General features: G+C 35.8%; 1 long non-coding RNA gene across 1 annotated transcript; it reads right to left on the bottom strand.

Annotated features, from left to right (window-relative positions):
- Positions 1 to 8,520: 8,520 nt before the first annotated feature.
- On the bottom strand, positions 8,521 to 20,882 carry LOC139893941 (uncharacterized). Its single transcript, XR_011774752.1, has 3 exons — positions 20,777 to 20,882; positions 9,679 to 9,777; positions 8,521 to 9,554 (listed from the first exon to the last, which is right to left on the bottom strand). It is a non-coding gene; the product is annotated as an uncharacterized lncRNA (long non-coding RNA).
- Positions 20,883 to 22,237: the final 1,355 nt, after the last annotated feature.

The raw sequence follows: 22,237 nt of genomic DNA, 5'->3' as shown, positions 1-22,237 counted from the left end.
CTTTATTCATGATGTCATTGTAACATTATATAAAAATATCTCATAGAGATTTTAATTTCATTTTGGTTCCATAATATTGCATAATTTTATCGCAATTTTAGTATTTACATTTATCAATATCCTCTGCAGAAGGAATATTGATTTGTGGTTCTTCTTGAACACTTTCTTTTACCTCATTATCAGCTGATTTTCTTTTTTGAGGATTTTTATCTTCGGAACCAATTGATCTTCCACGTTTGATGCGTGGCAAAGACTCAACAGTGACATTATTGCCAGCTTTTGTAATTTCAGTTCGAGCTGGAGCATTTATAGCTGGTATATATGATTTGGTCACTTTTTTTTTATCTGTAAATGCATAAAGTAATTAATTTGCAAGTTCTTGCATATGCATTATTTTTGAACTTTCGTTTCACATTCTTTTGTGCGAGTTCAATATACCTTAATTGATGTTCACATCATGAAGCATCATTTTATTTTTTATTTTTATTTCTCCCCCTAATCTAGGGAACAATGTTTTATTAAAATGACAATCAGCAAAACGTGCTGTAAAAACATCACCCATCATGGGTTCAATATATCTTATGATTGAAGATGTTTTATATCCAAAATATATTACCATCTTTCTTTGAAGAACCATTTTATTGTTTTGTGGTGACTGCACAACCAATGTTCTAAGGTGGAAAATATTTGGCTCTTGGCCAAAATCAAGTATTAAGTGAAAATATTTATGACTTCCACATGGTATAATGCGAATTAATGTCGCAGCATGTAAATTTACATGTCCACATATAAATATTGAGAGATTTGTACTCATTATCAATTGTCTAGTTATTAGCTGCAAACGTTTATCTATTGATTCAGCTAAACCAATTTTGTGTATGCACATGAGCAACTGGATGTTCAACAACAATCCCTGTAGATATATAATGATCATTAAATGCTTGAGATGTTAACTCACCAGCATTATCAAGTCTCATCCTTTTAATGGTGTAATCAGAATAATGTGTTCTCAATTTAATAATTTGTGCAAGAAACTTTGCAAATGCCATATTACGGCATGATAACACACAAATATGAGACCATCCGCTAGATGCGTCTATTAGAACCATGAAATATCAAAATGGTCCATATGATGGATGAATTGGTCCATATATATGTGATTTTTCATTAATCTCCATATGTGCTTTTCATATGTACTTTTCACCATATATCCTTTACACCATATGCGCTTTTAATCATATGCGCTGCGATTTTCATCATATGCGCCTTTTATCATATGTACTTTTAATCATATGCGCTGCGCTTTTCATTATATGCGCTTTTCAACATGTGCGCTTTTAATCAGATGCTCTGCGCTTTTCATTGTATGCGCTTTTCATCATGTGCGTTTTTAATCATATGTAAATCGGGACTAAGTCTTGGTAGTTTTTTTTTTTTTTTTTTTTAATAACATGATTCCTTGTCGGTGATGCTTAGATATTTTTCATTTTCTGTAATCATATCCATTATGATATATATATAAGAGAAACTTAACAAATTTATTTGAGAGAAAAACAAGATTTATCTATCAGAAAATTCGTACCATTTGGTAACATGAATTTTACCTTTCTCGTTCATTTTATCAAGTTTGCAATACCTGATATAGTATTTATAATTCCTTCAGTTGATTTCAAATTAATGAAATATTTCTTAGATTTGAGTATAGTGTGTGTGTGGTACCAATATATGCAATACAAATATTCCCACCATGTGATTGATTTTGTACTTTAGCAGTATTCATATTAAAATTTCAACAAGATAATCAAAAATCTTTTACCTGCAAACAAGTTACAATCCGCAGTACATAAAAGATAACACCTAATAAACATATGTGTTATGGTCTAAAATTATTTATTTAGGAGTGACACATAACAAGTTAGACATCTTAGAAAATCAAAATATTCAAGTCTCAAGGTTGCTCAGGGTTTATTTAATTAAGATTTTTCAACAGATTAACTCTCGTTTTCTTTTCTTTTGGGACTTATTTGTAGAGCTAAACAAGATGTTCATGTATTCAAGAAATGCTAGACTGATGATCCATGTTACCATATCATTAATAAGAATCTATGGCATTCTTATAAGCGCGTCTACTAACATCTTCAATTTTATTTGCATATATGTTTATATATATAGAATAAATTACAACTATATCATTATGGATACCATTTTGTAACACCCCAGCTTAACATGACCACAATATTGTCCGCTTTGCCCGTAGGCGCACGGCTTTTTCTTGGCGACCACACACGAGAAGCACTTTCCCAGGAGGTCACCCGTCCTGGTAGTGCTCTCGCCCGAGCACGCTTAACTGCAGCATATGATATTTAAAAGATTACAAATTTATTAAATGCAGTTTAATGTATGTCATGAGAGCATGAGATTGCGAAATATAAATATAAAATGTGAATTTTTATTTGTTTATTTTTAAGGTTATAACGTGTAAATAAAAATATGGTATGATGTCTAGACATGAGAGAGAAATTTTAAGAGCTAAAAAAAAATTTGGTACATGCTACTATGATTAAGTCTAAATATTGACAGGGTTAGTAAAAGTAATTTATTTTTCATCAAAATGGGTAAAAAGGTAAAAAAAAAATTAACAAGTGAATGTTAAGTGAAAGTTTCAATCTTAAATAATAAATATGTTAATTGAAAGTTTCATTATTTTTTTTTTCAAAAGAGAACCATATTTGGTTCTAGCATTTACCAAAAAGTTCTACATTTTTTGATACAGAAGATAATGACACTTTACATTCAAAGTTTATATGTCATCTTGACAATTTTCTAAAGTGTTTTTACTTTTAAGTAATATGGATGTGATAAGGATATTGTAACAGACTCGTCCCACATCGGTGGGAGAGGAAAACAAAGCACTCCTTATAAGGGTGTGGATACCTCTTCTGGTATGACGCGTTTAAAACCGTGCGGGTAGGTGCGATCCGGGGAATGTGTCCTGTCGGTGATCGGCTTGTGGCCCAAAGCGGACAGTATCATGCTTCCGAGCTGCTGCGCACTCTGACATGACGCGTTTAAAACCGTGCGGGTAGGTGCGATCCGGGGAATGTGTCCTGTCGGTGATCGGCTTGTGGCCCAAAGCGGACAGTATCATGCTTCCGAGCTGCTGCGCACTCTGACATGACGCGTTTTGAGGGTGTTTACCCGAGAAGCAAATCCGTGAGGTAGAAGTGCGATCCGGGGTTGTACTCATGCGCGGGTAGCCCGTCGGTGATCGGCTTGTGTCCAAAGCGGACAATATCATACTACGGGCTGATGGTGATGTTACTTATGGTATCAGAGCTGGGGCCCGCATCGATGTGCACTGCGGGGACGCAGTGTCCCGAAGGGGGGGAGAGTTGTAACAGACTCGTCCCACATCGGTGGGAGAGGAAAACAAAGCACTCCTTATAAGGGTGTGGATACCTCTTCTGGTATGACGCGTTTAAAACCGTGCGGGTAGGTGCGATCCGGGGAATGTGTCCTGTCGGTGATCGGCTTGTGGCCCAAAGCGGACAGTATCATGCTTCCGAGCTGCTGCGCACTCTAACATGACGTGTTTTGAGGGTGTTTACCCGAGAAGCAAATCTGTGAGGTAGAAGTGCGATCCGGGGTTGTACTCGTGCGCGGGTAGCCCGTCGGTGATCGGCTTGTGTCCAAAGCGGACAATATCATACTACGGGCTGATGGTGATGTTACTGATATATATAAAAGTGTCTAATTTAATTTAACAATACAACTATATCATCTTAAAAAAATAAAGAACCGTTATTTTTGGTGGCCCAATCTTGGTTGGCCATAACTTTTCCATTTGTTCCATATGCAATCAAATTGCAATGTGCTGTAAAGTAATAATAGTTGTATCCCTTTTTACCAACTCTTTAAACTGTATATATATAATCGACCCATATGAATACTTTAATTTATTCGACCTCATCTCCACTCATTTATATTAAATGTTATTATTCAACACCTTTTCCTCATAAGCATCAGTAGCAGTAGGGACTTTGTGGTGATTTGTTTGGTGTATTATAATTCAGGCGGTAGAACCGACCATATATAACTTAAATAACATAAATATAAATGTTAGTGAAGTTAATAAAAGTTAGATTACATAAATATAATTCAGGTGGTATAACCGACCATATATAACTTAAATAACATAAATATAAATGTTAGTGAAGTTAATAAAAGTTAGATTACATAAATATAATTCAGGTGGTATAACCGACCATATATAACTTAAATAACATAAATATAAATATAAATGTTAGTGAAGTTAATAAAAGTTAGATTACATAAATATAATTCAGGTGGTATAACCGACCATATATAACTTAAATAACATAAATATAAATGTTAGTAGTCCAAAATTTGATATATTCGAGTCTAAAAATTATTAATAATATCATACCTTGATTAGTGACTCGTGATCGTTTGAGATATCCTTTGATTACACTAAGCTCTTCGTGCTGATAACGTGTTATAATTCAGTAGGCTTATAACTACCTTTAATAGTTATAAGAACAAAGAGAGAAAAAGAGAGAAGAAGGAGAGAAGAAATATTGATATTGATATTTCAAGAGAAATGGTACACCTTAAATGGTTACCATACATGTCTATTTATAGTATAAAATATTACTATGCAAGAAATATAATAATAATAAAATTAACATCCAATCTAGATATTTTATAACAAAATCTAGATATTTTATAACAATTTAATATATAATACGTTTTTTTAAAGACTAACTGTATAGGCTACGTTGACTTTATAAAGGTATTAAGTCAATGACTCCTTGTTAGTCTTTGTAGTGTGTTATTCAACTAAGTACTACACAGCTTCCCCATTGTCACTTCCAAGTACGAACATTGAACGAGATTAAGATATACAATTGAACCCAAATAATTGTTATGAATTTATTAACTAACAAGACAAGTGATTTATATCAATCACTCACCCAAAAACGATAAACGTACTAGCTAAAGCATATAAACAATAAATAAATGCATAAAACGACACAAGGATTTAACGTGGTTATATCTCAACTTCAAAACACGGAGAATGGTTACTCCACGGGCACAAACAAGAGTATTTATACTATAAATTTCGTGTACACAATTACATGTTACATGGGGATGTATATATTGTGCTAAACGAATACGATTTGGAACCAAACAAGAAACTCTAAAGAAAATCCAACTTTTGCCGGGCCACCATTCTCGCGACCGCGACTAGTATTCTCGCCATCGCGAGCTTCACCAAATCAGAAACTCATTTAATGACTTCCACTTCGCGACCATAGCTACCCATTTCGCGATTGCGAACTTCGATTCGATTTTTCCACTTGTTTAATCTTCTTCGCACTCACCAATCTCCCACTCGAAGGACACTTTAAACAAACCTTCGTCAAATCCGTCACCTACAATAACCCCGGATTATCCCATTAACAGCTCCTTTTGATAACGCCGGATAAACTACCCGAATCATGCCGCATTTCCATTGCTAACCCACTATGGAATGAAGTCTTTCTATACTAAAAACATTGCTGAGAGCGATAATCCAAACTCATAGTTACTAGCTTGGGTCATCTTGGTTTCTTTCGCTGCCATCTTCATAAATTAGAAAATCGTATTCTTACATTAGAAGATCCATTGAAGTATGTGAGACTTCAATTACAGGATTCTGTCATGAGATAACACCGCCTCACCCATCACTCTAAACACGTCCAATCGCGACAAACTCGTGTCAACGATCACTCGTACAGATTATCCCGTCTATCTATGATTTTCTTTACCAGCAATAAGAAAACCCCAGCAGAAGCCTTTGTAGACCATTCATCTAGGTGCCCTGAGAGAACGAAGTCATTACCTTAAAATTTACCACTATTTTCAACTTTCCACTTTCTAGCTGGTACACTGACCTCCTTATATCTATGAATTTTCTCCTACAACTGCGCATTAACATCCGAATTTTGCACAATCGTTCCTTCGCACGTGATAGCGAGGAACAAGAACCCATATACAACACCCGGATCTCCCGAAAATCTCTCCGCAACGAACCCATCGACCTGACCCCTGATTCTGTAACCCTTCGCGGAAAAAACCGCCATCACAATGTAATCGGCGCGCCCCATACATCATAACTTGCCAAAATCGTCACCCAAGTCCTGGTGTGATCAACTCCCTGGATACATAGACATATCCTAAGTTTATGTGACCAACTGAATCACATGATCTTGATACATGCTGCAAAAAAAAAAAACCCTAGATCCCATCGTTTAATAACCCTAATGAAAAACTGAATCATCACCATATCAAAAGCCTTCTTTCATTTTGCTATCATGACCTATTTTCAAACCTGGTTAGGAATTTAGGACCCAACAGACAAGTGATTTATAACAATCACTCAGCCACAAACGATAAACAAACAAGCTAAAGCATATGGACGATAAATAAATGTATAAAACAACACAAGGATTTAACGTGGTTATATCCCAACTTCAAAACACGGAGAATGGTTACTCCACGGGCGCAAACAAGAGATTTTGTACTATAAATTTTGGGCAGGTAATTACATGTTAATGGGGATATATTTATAGTGCTAAACGAATACGAATTGAAACCAAACGAGAAAAATGCTAGCCATAATCCAACTTTTACTCAGCCACCATTCTCGCGACCACGACTAGTATTCTCGAGAACGCGAGCTTCAGCAAATCAAAAACTCAATTACTGACTTCCACTTCGCGACCATAGCTACACATTTCGCAGTTGCAAGCTTCGATTCGATTATTCCACTTGTTTAATCTTCTTCGCACTCAACAATATGCCAACCAAAATCATGATAGAGTCTAATCATACTACCAAAAGGAATCACTTCAACTCGAACAAAAACAACAGTCATGCTGGTCCCTCGAATCACCACGGATCTTTTTTATCATGAACAAAACATCGATTAACATTATGAACAAAAGTAATGAAGACGAAAGAGTACACATAATAAATCAAAGATAAATCAATATTATTGAATAAACGTCGAAATTACAAGATTGATTTAAACAGAGAAACATTGGTTGGCCAGGGGAGATTGAACATGATCTCCCCTATGCACTGGAATCGCAAACGGCTCTCCCAAATTAGGGTTCCACTCTTAACCCTAATGAACACATAAACTCGTATATATAGGCTTCTTGTATACATTCGTATGGATGGGCTTTTGGCCCACATGGATGAGCCTTCATCCGAATATGCTCCTGCGAATGATGAGTTTCATGCGTTAATCTTAAACTGGGTGTATAACATTATAGATAAACGTCTATCCATCTAGGGATGACCACACCAAAATATGCATCAACAAATCAAGATGAAGGGAAGTTGAAGGAAAAGAATTACAAAATTAGTGGCAAATAGTCAAAATGGACGGGTTAGCTAGCATGTCTGAAATGGTTCATACTTCATGGTCAAGATCAACGGGTTTTGGTTCATGAGGTGATGGCTAGTGCCAGGTTAACCCAAATGACATTGTCCAGCAACTTCTGATTCTTCATACTTTTGGTGCACAGACTTGAAAAAGTTATATTATTTCAGTAACTATAATATAATGAACGACTTAGTTTCTAACGTTGCATGCAATAAATATAACTCAATTGTAAGTAAATTTAAAAATTAATTGCAACTGTAAAAGTAGAAAAAATAATTGAATTGGACTTCAAAAGTCAAATGCCCCACCCCAATAGGATAATACCTTAAAGCTATGTACTTTGTAAGACAACTTGTACTACTTCTAGTAACATGTTATATAACAATACTTTAATCTTTAACTTATGTAATCATTTGCGATTCAAAATTCAAATGGGAAAGTTTTACTTTTACATGTGCAATATCCAAAATCCCACCCACTGTAAAGACTAAAGAGACAAAAACCTGCAGCAAGGGAAGGCCACTCTATGAAAAAAGCCAATTCCCTATTAACACTTGTTTCACATTATTAGTTGTTAGGGACAATAAAAGAAGATTTTAGATAGACAGAATCAAGCATGATTGAACATTAGACCATCATATGCAATACATTTTCCTGTATTCAATAATAAGATTGAGTGTAATTCCAATGTTGACAGGTAACAATTTGGCATATTCGGTGCTATAAGATTTAGCGTAGTTTCAGAGTTGTCGGGTGATAATATGGCATATGCATAGTGCCATACTTCTGAATCAAAACGACAATCCTTTTCTTCCGTTTTCATAATAATTTTCTAAATTGAACCAGTAAATAGGAAATTAATCAGCATTTATTCTCAATAATTCATTATCCCGAACAAGGTTTTAAAAGTCGCTAATCAGAGATTAATCGATCAAGACCATGTAGGAGTTAATCAGCTAATACGAGGGTTAATCGGATAGGACTTTTATACATATAAAAAGAAACCACAGATCAACTGGAAGAGTGTGATAAGGTCATAAGGATAATGTAGAGCTATCCTTCGAGTTATTCGATTACTTGTATGTTAGAGTACAATAAAAACTCTAATATAAATATAAAATCCTATTCTATTGTAGTTGGAATTAGTAATTAGTATTGGAGTATGATACAGACTCCTATGTTGTAACCTGTATATATATTGTACGTATTCACTTTCAAGTATCATCAAGCTAATAGGAGTAAACTACACCTCCAGGAAGCTACAAATCCAAGCCACACTTGACGGCTATGATTTATTCAAATACCTAGATGGATCGCACCCAGCACCTCCGAACCTCCCCCTAACCACTGACGACGAACAAACTTCCTCACCAAATCCGACCTATCTCACGTGGTTAGACAAGACCAGCTGTTATTTGGGGCGCTCATGCAAATCGTTCCATTGGTATCACTCATGACCACCACCAAAGCTTTATGGGACACACTTGCTCATACATACGTGGTCATATTAAACAACTCAAATTAGAACTTATAACCTTTACCAAAGGAATGCAATCGATCACCGAGTTTATGCATAACAGTTCAAACTAGTATTCCAAAGTCTATTTCTTTTAATTGTAATGCTTGTTCTATTAAAAGTCAAGAACTTCCCTTCCTGCAAACACGTTACAAACTTACAATCTCGTTCCCCTTTAGACATTATCTATACCAGACCTATGGACTTCCCCATTTACTCTTTCGATGGTTACAAATATTACGTTTATTTCTGGAACTGGAAATCCAAGAACTAGGAGTGGAACCAGATCTCCGGGGACATTGGGACAGGAACTGGGACTCTTTAGTGAAGATAAACATGAACATAAACAACCGCAACTTGAGTGAATAAACATTAGCATATTGTAAAAGAATAATTAAATGATAAACAGTCAACATCAACAACCGACCCATATTGTGACCCGCCCAATTGAACAACTTTTGGGTAAGATTCCTGTAGAATCCAACATCACTTCCAGAATACACGTATGCAAATTTGGGTAAGATTCAACTGTCAGCATGTGTTAATACAGCTCCTCGTGACCACGTCATCATTCCTTCAGAGCTGAATGCCATCAACAAACAATTGTTGAAACATCAATAGGGTTTACACGTTATAACTATTACTGTTACTCCTACCTATTAGAGATAATCAAGATAAACTTTGATCAGTAAAATTATCCTCCCACCTTTTATAGACCAGCCATTGTATAGAACTTGATCAAATTTACTGGTCAATCTTCACCTTTGGAATGAAAATAACCACATCATCATAACTAGACCAATATCTATACATACAAGAGACATTCGTTTACAAGCCATGAAATCAACGAAACCAGAATTGTAACCATCAATTAAAAAAAAATAGCAACGACGTACAAAATCCGACATAAAGGATGTATGATTGCAAGTTTGCAACAATTAAATTCATTAATTTCAAATAATAGAACACTCGTCACAAAAGTATTAAACTTTAACGGCCCCAAGGAATCCACAAAGAATTAGAAGCCAGATTTACTTCAAAAAATCAGATTCGAGCAAACACCACTATCAATATTATGAATAGATTCATATAAAATTCAAAGATTTCAGGTGTCAATACAAGATAGAATGAAACTATCACCTGCGAAACAACGAAATAGTAGAGAAAATAAAAGGATACTACGCTAGATGAGTAAGAAATTTCTATCAGAAACTGCACAAAGCTATTTTATTAACACAATCGGTTTTAAACAGATTTTGACAAACCCACAACAGTCACCACAGTCAATATCACAACAGTCAATTTTGGACAGAATTTGGCGATCCAACACCGAAACCAACATATGACGCTAATACAAACCATAGCAAAACATCAACAAATCCATAAAACCAACATCAGAACCTACAAATCCATGATAAAAACTACAACTTTGAACAGATTTTGGCAAACCTACAAGGGAAATTTTGTTAGACCTATGACATAAAGCGTTTCAAATCAGTCAATTTAAAAAGATTCTGGCGACCCAACATCGAAACCCACATGAAACACTCTATACAAACGACGGGATAAAACCATATCAAAATGTCAAGTTTGAACAGATTTAGGCAAACCAGCATAGAGGCCCACGAGAGCATGAAATGTCTTTTTAAAATCCATGGCATACAGCCATATCGAAACTCACTTTCAAGATTCGGCAAATCAACATTGAAACCCACAAGGGACTTTTTAACAAACAATGGCATAAAGTCAATATTAACAGAAACCGCCATTTTTAATGAACGCAAACCGCCATCAAAACCTACAAGGTGCGTTTTTATAACCCATGGCATAAACAGTCAACTTTAAACAAATAGGATTCAAGAAGGGACATAACTTACCAGCATAGGCATAAAGCCATATAAAAACTGTCAGCTTTAAACAAATTTTGATAAACCAACATCGAAACCGACAAAAAATGTATCTTACAAGCCAAGGCATAAAGCTATGTTAAAAGCGTCAACTTTAGAAAAGTTTTAGTAAACTGTTATTGAAACCGCCATGTCGAAATTGTCAACTTCTAAAGGATTTTGGTAAACCATCAACAAAACCGACAAGAGACAAGTCAATATCAAATCCGACAACTTTAAAAAGATTTTAGTAATTCGTCACTGAAACCCACAAGGGACTCTTTTACAACCCAGTCATAATGCCATATGAAATCATCAACTTTAAAAAGATTATGGTAAACCATCATTGAAAACCGACAAAAGGTTTTTTTTACAAGCCATACATCAAGCCTATCAAAACCGTCAACTTTGAAAAGAGTTTGGTAAACCGTCATTGAAACTGACAATGGACATTTATATAAGCCAGGAAGGCATAAAGTCATATCAAAACGGTCAATGAAATCGACAAGGGACTTTTTTACAAGCAGCACATATAGCCACATCAGAATTTTGAACTTTTATTTATTTCTTTTTTCTAAATCGTCAATTAAACCGACAAGAACTTTCTTACAAGCAAGGCAATAAGCCATATCGAAACCATCATTGAAACCGGCAACAGACTTTTATAAGTCAAGCATAAAACTATATTGAAACCGGCAAGAGACTTTTTTACAAGCCATGCATAAGCCATATCGAAACCACCACTAAAACCGACAAGGGACTTTTTTACAAGCCAAGCATAAAGCCATATCGAAACCATCATTGAAACCGGCAGTGTACATTTTTACAAGCCATGCATAAGCCATATCCAAACCGTCATTGAAACCGACAAGGGACTTTTTTTACAAGCCAGGCATAAAGTCATATCGAAACCGTCATAGAAACCGACAATAAACTTTTTTACAAGGTAGGCATAAGCCATATTCAAACCGTCATTGAAACAGACAAAGGAATTTTTTACAAGCCAGGCATAAAGTCATATCGAAACCGTCATAGAAACCGACAATAAACTTTTTTACAAGGTAGGCATAAAGCCATATCAAAACCGTCAGATTTGGTAACCGTCATTGAAACCGACAAAGAGACTTACTTACAACCCATGGATAAAGCCATATGGAAACCGCCAAATTTAATAACTTTTTAGTAAACCGTTATTGAAACCAAGCGACTTTTTTTACAAGCCATGAATAAAGCTATATCAAAACTGTCAACTTTAGAAAGATTTTGGTAAACCATCATTAAAACCGACAAACAAGCCATAAAGCCATATCGAAACTGTCAACTTAAAATTTGTTTTGATAATCTGTCATAGAAACCTAAAAGGTTCCTTTTTACAAGCGCATAATTGAAATAGTCAACTTTAGAAAGATTTTGGTAAACAGTCATTGAAATCAATAAGGGACTTTTTTACAAGCCACGCATAAAGCTATATCAAAACCGTCAACTTTTTTCAAACCGACTCGAGTTTTTATTTCAAGCCAGGCAAAAAGCCATTTCTAAACCTTTAGGCAACAAAGCATCCAAACCAACAAAGAATGTTTTTTAGCAAACCACGGCATGAACGGAAATCAAAATGGTAAACCAACAAATTTCAAGCCAAAAATGCATAAATCAATACGGCAACAGTCAAACAACAACAACAACAAACTAAAGTTACAAATGGTAACCAACAAATTATATTTATGTAGAGCTGCAGAGGAACAAAATAAAGATGATAATCATAGCAAAAAAAAAAAAAAAAAAAAAAAAAAAAAAAAAACCACATTGGTGCACTTCAAATCGAATGAAACACATAGTCTCAACAACATATTTGCCCAAAAGAATTTAAACTCAACAATAGTCGCAAAAGACTTGTTACAAAAGCCACAAAAATATCAATCCACATTTACTTATAGGTCGATATTTTGCAAAACACAAACTTTAAAGAAAAGAGATCAAAAAGATTCAAGAACATACCACCATCATATCATATTTCAAACAGCTGTCGTACGATTTTCACCACTTGCAATACATTTGTCACCACCGAAACGGCGACTATAAATGGTGGCGATGTTGAGGTTTGAACACATTTTGATAAACCAATATCGAAACCGACAAGGAATGCATCTTACAAGCCAAGGCATAAAGCTACGTTGAAACCATCAACTTTGAAAATATTATGGCAAACAAGCATCGAAACCGGCATGGGACGTATCGTACGAGCCAAGGCATACAACCCTATTGAAACCGTCAACTTTAGAAAAGTTGAAGTAAAATCGTTATTGAAACCGACAAGGGACTTATAAACAAATCATGCATAAAGCCATATCAAAGTTGTCAACTTCGTTTTGATATTCTTTAAATGCTTCAAAAGTTTCGTCCTTGTGTCTTAACAAGTAGACATATCCGAAACGACTGAAGTCATCAATGAAAGTAACGAAGTATCTTTCACCATTCCTAGTCATGGGCTTAAAGGGTCCACATACATCCCAATGTATTAATCCCAATAAGTCTTTAGCCCTTTCATAGGTCCCTTTGAAAGGTGCTTTAGTCATTTTGCCTTGTAAACAAGATTCATATACATCAAATGAGTCTAGTTCACTTGATTTCAAAAGACCATTCTTTTTAAGTGTATGCATTCGGTTCTTGTTTATGTGACCAAAGCGACAATGCCATAAGTAGGAATCACTCAAATCCCTTTTGAGCTTCTTGGTGTTTGCATGATATATTGAGTTATCCAATTCATAAATACCATTCAAAGGCGAAGCCTTAAAATAGAACACATTATTTAAAAAGACATGGATATCATCATTAATAAAATTAAGATTAAAACCAAATTGTCTTAAACGGGATACAGAAATAATGTTTCGAGTCAAATCAGGTGCATACAAAACATTTTTCAAAATAAGCTCCAAACCAGTTTGTAGCTTCAAAATAAAGTCTCCATGAGCTTCTACGTGTACCTTTGCACCATTTCCCATGAAGAGACTTGTTGCTCCCGCATCTTGTTTACTTCTTTTGAACCTCTGCAAAGAATTGCAAATATGAGTTCCACATCCTGTGTCTAATACCCCATGTATTAGAAGAAGTAATACTAAGCTCAACGTATACCATATATACATTACCTGAGGTTTGCCCTGCATCCCTCTTTTCTTTCAACTCCTTTAGGTAGATCGGGCAGTTGCGTTTCCAGTGACCCATTTCACCGCAACCAAAGCATGGATCTTCCTTGGGGTTTGCTTGACCAGCAACCTTTTGCTTCTTATTTTTGTTGGTTGGGGTAACCATCTTCCCTTTTCCCTTACCCTTGCCTTGGTAGGCGGGTCCATTCCTCTTAGCCACCTTTGGCTTAGAAGTGGAATCGTTCTTGGACCCACCTTCATTGATCATAAGCACGGGTGAAGCCCTTTTACCCATGCTTGATTCGGCCGTCCTAAGCATGGCATGCAATTCGACAATGCTCTTATCCCAACCGTTCATGTTGTAATTCAACACGAATGTGTCAAACCTTTTTGACAAAGAGTTGAGGATAAGGTCCGTGGCTAATTCATTAGACACGTTACAGTTTAGACGGTGCAATCGATTAATAGGCTTTTCATTTTAAGAACATAGGATGAGACGGATTGGGAGTCGTCCATTCGACGAGCATGAAGCGCTAGAACCGTTTCGAAGCGCTCAATACGAGCTTGTTGAAGGAACATCTCCTTCAACTGAGTGATCATCTCGTATGCTCCATGATGCTCAAAATCCTTTTGAAGTTCGGGGATCATGGTCCCAAGCATAAGGCAAGAAACTTGCACCGAATCGGCACAATATTTCTCCCAATACGCCATACCCTCGACATCATCCTCCTCGGGTTGATCGGGAATGGGGTCTTCCAACACATACGCTCTATCCTCAAGCTTGAGGACAATTCTTAGATTGCGATACCAATCCATGAAATTCGTATGGTTGAGTTTTTCCTTTTCGAGTAAGGACCTCAATGATAGGTTATTAAAGTTGATTGGTGCGTTTGGAATGTTGTTATTGGCGGCCATCTACAAAATTTAACAAAATTTAACGGGATAAAGGTCACCTAACCGGAATTTGGTTTACCGTTGGATTCTAAAAGTTAACATATCAATTGGATTTAAAAGGGGTATTGATTGTTAAATTAAAAATTGATACTTAAACGAACTTTGTTAAATTTTGTAGATGGCCGCCAATAACAACAACATTTCAAATGCACCAATCAACTTTAATAACCTATCATTGAGGTCCTTACTCGGAAAGGAAAAACTCAACCATACGAATTTCATGGATTGGTATCGCAATCTAAGAATTGTCCTCAAGCTTGAGGATAGAGCGTATGTGTTGGAAGACCCCATTCCCGATCAACCCGAGGAGGATGATATCGAGGGTATGGCATATTGGGAGAAATATTGCGCCGATTCGGTGCAAGTTTCTTGCCTTATGCTTGGGACCATGATCCCCGAACTCCAAAAAGATTTTGAGCATCATGGAGCATACGAGATGATCACTCAGTTGAAGGAGATGTTCCTTCAACAAGCTCGTATTGAGCGCTTCGAAACGGTTCGAGCACTTCATGCTTGTCGAATGGACGACTCCCAATCCGTCTCATCCTATGTTCTTAAAATGAAAAGCCTAATTGATCGATTGCACGTCTAAACTGTAACGTGTTTAATGAATTAGCCACGGACCTTATCCTCAACTCTTTGTCAAAAAGGTTTGACACATTCGTGTTGAATTACAACATGAACGGTTGGGATAAGAGCATTGGCGAATTGCATGCCATGCTTAGGACGGCCGAATCAAGCATGGGTAAAAGGGCTTCACCCGTGCTTATGATCAATGAAGGTGGGTCCAAGAACGATTCCACTTCTAAGCCAAAGGTGGCTAAGAGGAAAGGACCCGCCTACCAAGGCAAGGGTAAAGGAAAAGGGAAGATGGTTACCCCAACCAACAAAAATAAGAAGCAAAAGGTTGCTGGTCAAGCAAACCCCAAGGAAGATCCATGCTTTGGTTGCGGTGAAATGGGTCACTGGAAACGCAACTGCCCGATCTACCTAAAGGAGTTGAAAGAAAAGAGGGATGCAGGGCAAACCTCAGGTAATGTATATATGGTATACGTTGAGCTTAGTATTACTTCTTCTAATACATGGGTATTAGACACAGGATGTGGAACTCATATTTGCAATTCTTTGCAGGGGTTCAAAAGAAGTAAACAAGATGCGGGAGCAACAAGTCTCTTCATGGGAAATGGTGCAAAGGTGCACGTAGAAGCTCAAGGAGACTTTATTTTGAAGCTACAAACTGGTTTGGAGGTTATTTTGAAAAATGTTTTGTATGCACCTGATTTGACTCGAAACATTATTTCTGTATCCCGTTTAAGACAATTTGGTTTTAATCTTAATTTTATTAATGATGATATTCATGTCTCTTTAAATAATGTGTTCTATTTTAAGGCTTCGCTTTTGAATTGTATTTATGAATTGGTTCATGATGACACATCATTCAATAACACCAAGAAGCTCAAAAGGGATTTGAGTGATTCCTACTTATGGCATTGTCGCCTTGGTCACATAAACAAGAATCGAATGCATACACTTCAAAAGAATGGTCTTTTGAAATCAAGTGAGCTAGACTCATTTGATGTATGTGAATCTTGTTTACAAGGCAAAATGACTAAAGCACCTTTCAAAGGGACCTATGAAAGGGCTAAAGACTTATTGGGATTAATACATTCGGATGTATGTGGACCCTTTAAGCCCATGACTAGGAATGGTGAAAGATACTTCGTTACTTTCATTGATGACTTCAGTCGTTTCGGATATGTCTACTTGTTAAGACACAAGGACGAAACTTTTGAAGCATTTAAAGAATATCAAAACGAAGTACAAAATCAACTCAACAAGACAATCAAGGTACTTCGTACCGATAGAGGAGGTGAATACCTAAGCGATGCTCTCCAAGATCATCTTAAAAGTTGTGGGATTATCTCGCAAGTTACTCCTCCTGGAACACCCCAACTTAATAGAGTATCCGAAAGGAGGAACCGAACCCTAATGGATATAGTTCGATCTATGATGGCAAGAAGCTCGTTACCTCTATCATTTTGGGGTTATTGTCTATGCTCTGCGGCTCGTATTCTAAATATGGCCCCAACCAAGAAAGTGGAACGAACTCCTCATGAGATGTGGTTTGGAAAACCTCCTTCTCTATCATACTTGAGAGTATGGGGATGTGAAGCTTATCATAAGCGCTTCGTCGCTAATAAGCTGAATGCTCGATCCACGAAGTGTATTTTCATAGGATATCCCAAGGATGATATGGGATACTATTTCTATGATCCAATCGAGCAAAATGCATTTGTTGCTCGGAAGGCGGAATTCCTTGAAACTAAGTACCTAATGGAAGGTAACAGTGAAAGGAAGATAGATCTTGAAGAGGTTCAAGATCAAGAAGATGATACACAATTGGTTGACACTAGCACTCAACATCAGAATGTTAGGAATGATCACATGGGTGATCAAAGTATACAAGACGTTCGTAGATCTGGTAGGATTAGTAATCCTCCTGAGAGATATGGGTTTCTCATGGATGGTTGCTATATGATTGATTTGGATGAACCAACCAACTACCAAGATGCTTTATCACGGATTGATAAAGATAAATGGCTTGAAGCCATGAACGCTGAGATGTAGTCCATGTATGACAACCAAGTTTGGGAACTGCTTGAACAACCGACTGGCTTTAAGTTAGTTGATTGTAAATGGCTTTTCAAGATGAAAACCGACATACATGGAAACTTGGATACATATAAAGCTAGACTTGTAGCAAAAGGTTTCACTCAAACTCAAGGGGTTGACTATGATGAAACTTTTTCACCTGTGGCAATGCTAAAGTCTATCGGGATATTATTTACCATTGCTGCCCATTATGATTATGAGATTTGGCAAATGGATGTCAAGGCCGCTTTCCTAAATGGATATCTTGAGGAAGATGTCTATATGGTTCAGCCTGAAAGTTTTGTTGATCTGAAATATCCTAGCAAAGTATGTAAGTTAAAGAAGTCAATCTACGGATTGAAACAAGCATCTAGAATGTGGAATCATCGTTTTAATGAGGAGGTCAAGAAATTTGGCTTCATTAAAAATGGTGATGAAGCTTGTGTATACAAGAAAGCTAGTGGGAGCACTATCATGTTCCTTGTACTATATGTGGATGATATATTATTATTTGGAAATGATATCCCGACGATGCAAAGTGTTAAAACTTAGCTAAGTAAATGCTTCTTCATTAAGGATCTTGGAGAAGCACAATACGTTTTGGGGATTGGGATCTACAGGGATAGATCCAAGAAATTGATAGGTTTGAATCAGAGTGCATACATTGAAAAGGTCTTGAAAAGGTTCAAGATGGATAACTCTAAGAAAGGTTTGGTACCTATTCAAAGAGGGACGGTTCTCAGTTCATCTCAGTGCCCCACCACGAAAGATGAACAAGAGAGAATGAAGAATGTCTCATACGCGTCTGCTATTGGGTCAATCATGTATGCAATGATATGCACTAGACCGGATGTGTCATGCGCTCTAAGCTTGACAAGTAGATACCAGAATAACCCTGGAAACAGTCATTGGATTGCGGTTAAAAGTATATTGAAATATCTTAGGGGGACTAAGGATATGTTTCTCATATACGGGTCTGGTGAGGAAGAACTCTCAGTAAAAGGTTACGTGGACGCGAGTTTCCAAACTGATCGAGATGATTCTCGATCACAATCCGGTTTTGTCTTCATGTTAAATGGAGGTGATGTCTCTTGGAAGAGTTCAAAACAGGATGTTGTTGCATTATCCACTACAGAGTCAGAGTACATTGCCGCCTCTTTGGCAGCTCAGGAAGCTGCATGGATGAAGAAATTCATCGACGACTTAGGAGTGGTCCCTTCCATTCAGGACCATCTTGAGATCTTTTGTGACAACGAGGGTACGATTGCTCAAATTTTGGTGAACCGTCATCAAAACCGTCAACTTTAAACAGATTTTAGTAATTCATCACTGAAACCCACAAGGGACCATTTAAAACCGTCAAAAAGCCATATTAAAACCGTCAACTTTGAAAAGAGTTTGGTAAACCGTCATTGAAACCGGCAAGGGATTTTTTTACAAGCTAGGCATAAACTCATATCGAAACCGTCCACTCTAAAATGATTTTGCTAAAACGTCAATGAAACCGATAGGGACTTTTTTACAAGCAGCGCATAAAGTCATATCGAAACCATCCACTCTAAAATGATTTTGATAAAATGTCAATGAAACCGACATGGGACTTTTCTACAAGCAGCACATAAAGCCATATAAAAATCGCCAACTTTAATTTTTTCTTTTTCCTAAACCGTCATTTAAACCGACAAGGACTTTCTTACAAGCTAGGCATAAAGCCATATCGAAATCGTCATTGAAACTGACAAGTGACTTTTTTACAAGCAAAGCATAAGACCATATTGAAACCGTCATTGAAACCTATAAGGGACTATTTTACAAGCCAAGCATAAGGCCATATTGAAACCATCATTAAAACCGACAATCGACTTGTTACAAGCCACACATAAGCCATTTCGAAACTATCATTGAAACCGATAAGGGACTTTTTTACAAGCCACGCATAAAGCCATATCGAAACCGTCAACTTTAAAAACATTTCGGTAATCGTCATTGAAACCGATAAAGGGACTTACTTACAAGCCAGGCATAAAGCCATATAGAAACCATCAACTTTAATAAGATTTTAGTAAACTGTCATAGAAACCGACAAGAGACTTTTTACAAGCATGAATAAAGCCATATCGAAACTGTCAACTTCAGAAAAATTTAGGTAACCTTTAGAAAAAATTAGGTAAACCATCCAAAGGACATTTTAACAAGCCAGAAATAAAGCCATATCAAAACTGTTGGATAATCCGTCTTAGAAACCGACAAGGTTCCTTTTTACAAGCCAGACATAAAGCAATATCGAAACCATCAACTTCAGAAAGATTTTGGTAAACCGTCATTGCAATCGATAAGGGACTTTTTACAAGCCATACATAAAGCCATATCGAAACCGAAAACTTTAAAAAGATTTTGGTAAACCATCATTAAAACCGACTCGAGATTTTTTTTCAAGCCAAGCATAAAGCCATATCAGAACCGTCAAATTTAAAACGAGTCAACCATCATTGAAACCAACAAAGGGCCTTTTTACAAGCCAAGGCATAAAACTATATCGAAACCAACAATTTTGAACATTTTAGGTGAACTGACATCTAAGCCCTCAAGGAAATTACTTTCTATAAGCCAAGGAGATATCAAAACCCACAATTTTGAGGAAATTTAGGAAAAAGCTATATTGAAACCGTCAATCTTAAACAATAGTTAGCAAACCAACATTGAAACCTACAAGAGACCTTTTTCGAAACTGTCTATCTAAAGATTTAGGCAACAAAGCATCCAAACGAACGAAGAACGTTTTTTAGCAAACCATGGCATGAAACGACATCAAAACAGTGAACCAACAATTTCAAGCTAAAAAAGCATAAATCAATACGGCAACAATCAAACTAAAACGAATTTTGGCTAGCCAACGGACTAAAAACACAAATGGTGACCAACAAATTAAATTTATGTAGTGCAGTAGAGGAACAAATTAAAGATGATAATCAAAGCAAAAAATAAAATAAAAAAACCACATTGATGCACTCCAAATCGAATGATACAAATTCATAAGTCTCAACAACAGATTAGTCGCAAAAGACAGGTTACAAAACCCACAAAAATTATAATCCACGTTAACTTATGGGTAGATGTTTTGCAAAACACGAACATTTATAGAAAAGAGATCTAAAAAGATTCAAGAACATACCACCATCATATCATATTTCGAACAGCAGCCGTACGATTTGCAACACCGGAACGGCGACTATAAATGGTGGCGATGTTGAGGTTACGATGGCCAGAAGATATTGGTAAGGGGTTTGAAGAGAAATAAGGTTATGATTTCAGTCAATTTGGAATATGTACGTATAATCTAGGGTTTAACGAGGAATGATATAAGCGCGTGTTTATTAAGCAGATTTGTTTTCTTTTTATTTTTTTCTAATTAAAAATTCAAAATTAAATTAAATTTATGATTTTCGCCTATAATTACTTAAAATGACTCGTAAAACTACGAGTTTTTTAAAATGGACAGTTTAATGATAATATGTTTTAGGTATTAACTGAACGTAAATGCTAAAGTCATTTAGTTTAATGACCCGTGGAACTACAGATTCTGACTATAAAACTTGTCGGCGTTTTTACAAATATATTGATATACTTAACTTGGTCTGAACAAATGAACTACATTTATTCTCCCACCACTTTCTTTCAGTTTTCATCACAATTATTATTTTTATATTCATAAAAGCTACATTACAACATTTTATTGAGACATGTATTTCGCATACATATATATAATGTAATTAATTCCGTAAAAAGAACTCATATTTGAATAATAATAATAATAATAATAATAATAATAATAAAGTTTGCTCTAAAATTTAATATTTATATTTTTAATAATAATTATTAGTAATAAAAATGCCCCTCCATTTAAAAAAATACAATTATTATATGAATGTTATACAATATGCTTCAAAATTTGTATATGTATTCATGTTGTACAATTTGTTTTAAAGTCTGTACATATGATCATGGTGGTGTTTTATCATAAGGTTGTCCATAATATTTCAAATATTGTAGATACGGTCATGGGGGTGTTTTACCATAAAGTTGTACATAATGCTTCAAATATTGTACATATGGTCATGAGGTATATTTGTATAAGGTTGTACATAATAATTCATATATTCTACAATTAACATGTTAATATATTTATTAAAAATAATTAATTATTTTAATGACATCATCATGAGGGGATTAGAAATTTTTCTTTATTTTTAAAATTTTTTTAAGCTTGGATAATCCTTATTTATGACATCATCATTTTCAGAATTTATATGATACTAAAGATTAGGTAATTACTTACTCCCTATATAATTATATAAAAATAAAATAATAATGATATTAGGGGTTTATTTATTTGCATCCTTAATTTAAGTTGATATCTAATATCTAATGAATATATCTCAGCCCTTGGATCATGTGATGGACGGGACAATCACATGTGATTATCAGACTCGAATCACATGTGATTAACGATCAAGAATAAAACACAAAAATAAAAGAAGGGTAATATGATAATCACATGTGATTATATTAATCTAATGGCTGCTAATCACATGTGATTGTCCCGCCCATCACATGATCAAGGACTGAGATTTAT

The sequence above is a fragment of the Rutidosis leptorrhynchoides genome, chromosome 2 (assembly GCF_046630445.1).
Source record: "Rutidosis leptorrhynchoides isolate AG116_Rl617_1_P2 chromosome 2, CSIRO_AGI_Rlap_v1, whole genome shotgun sequence".
NCBI lineage: Eukaryota > Viridiplantae > Streptophyta > Magnoliopsida > Asterales > Asteraceae > Rutidosis > Rutidosis leptorrhynchoides.
This window is presented reverse-complemented; position numbering and strand designations above follow the sequence as displayed.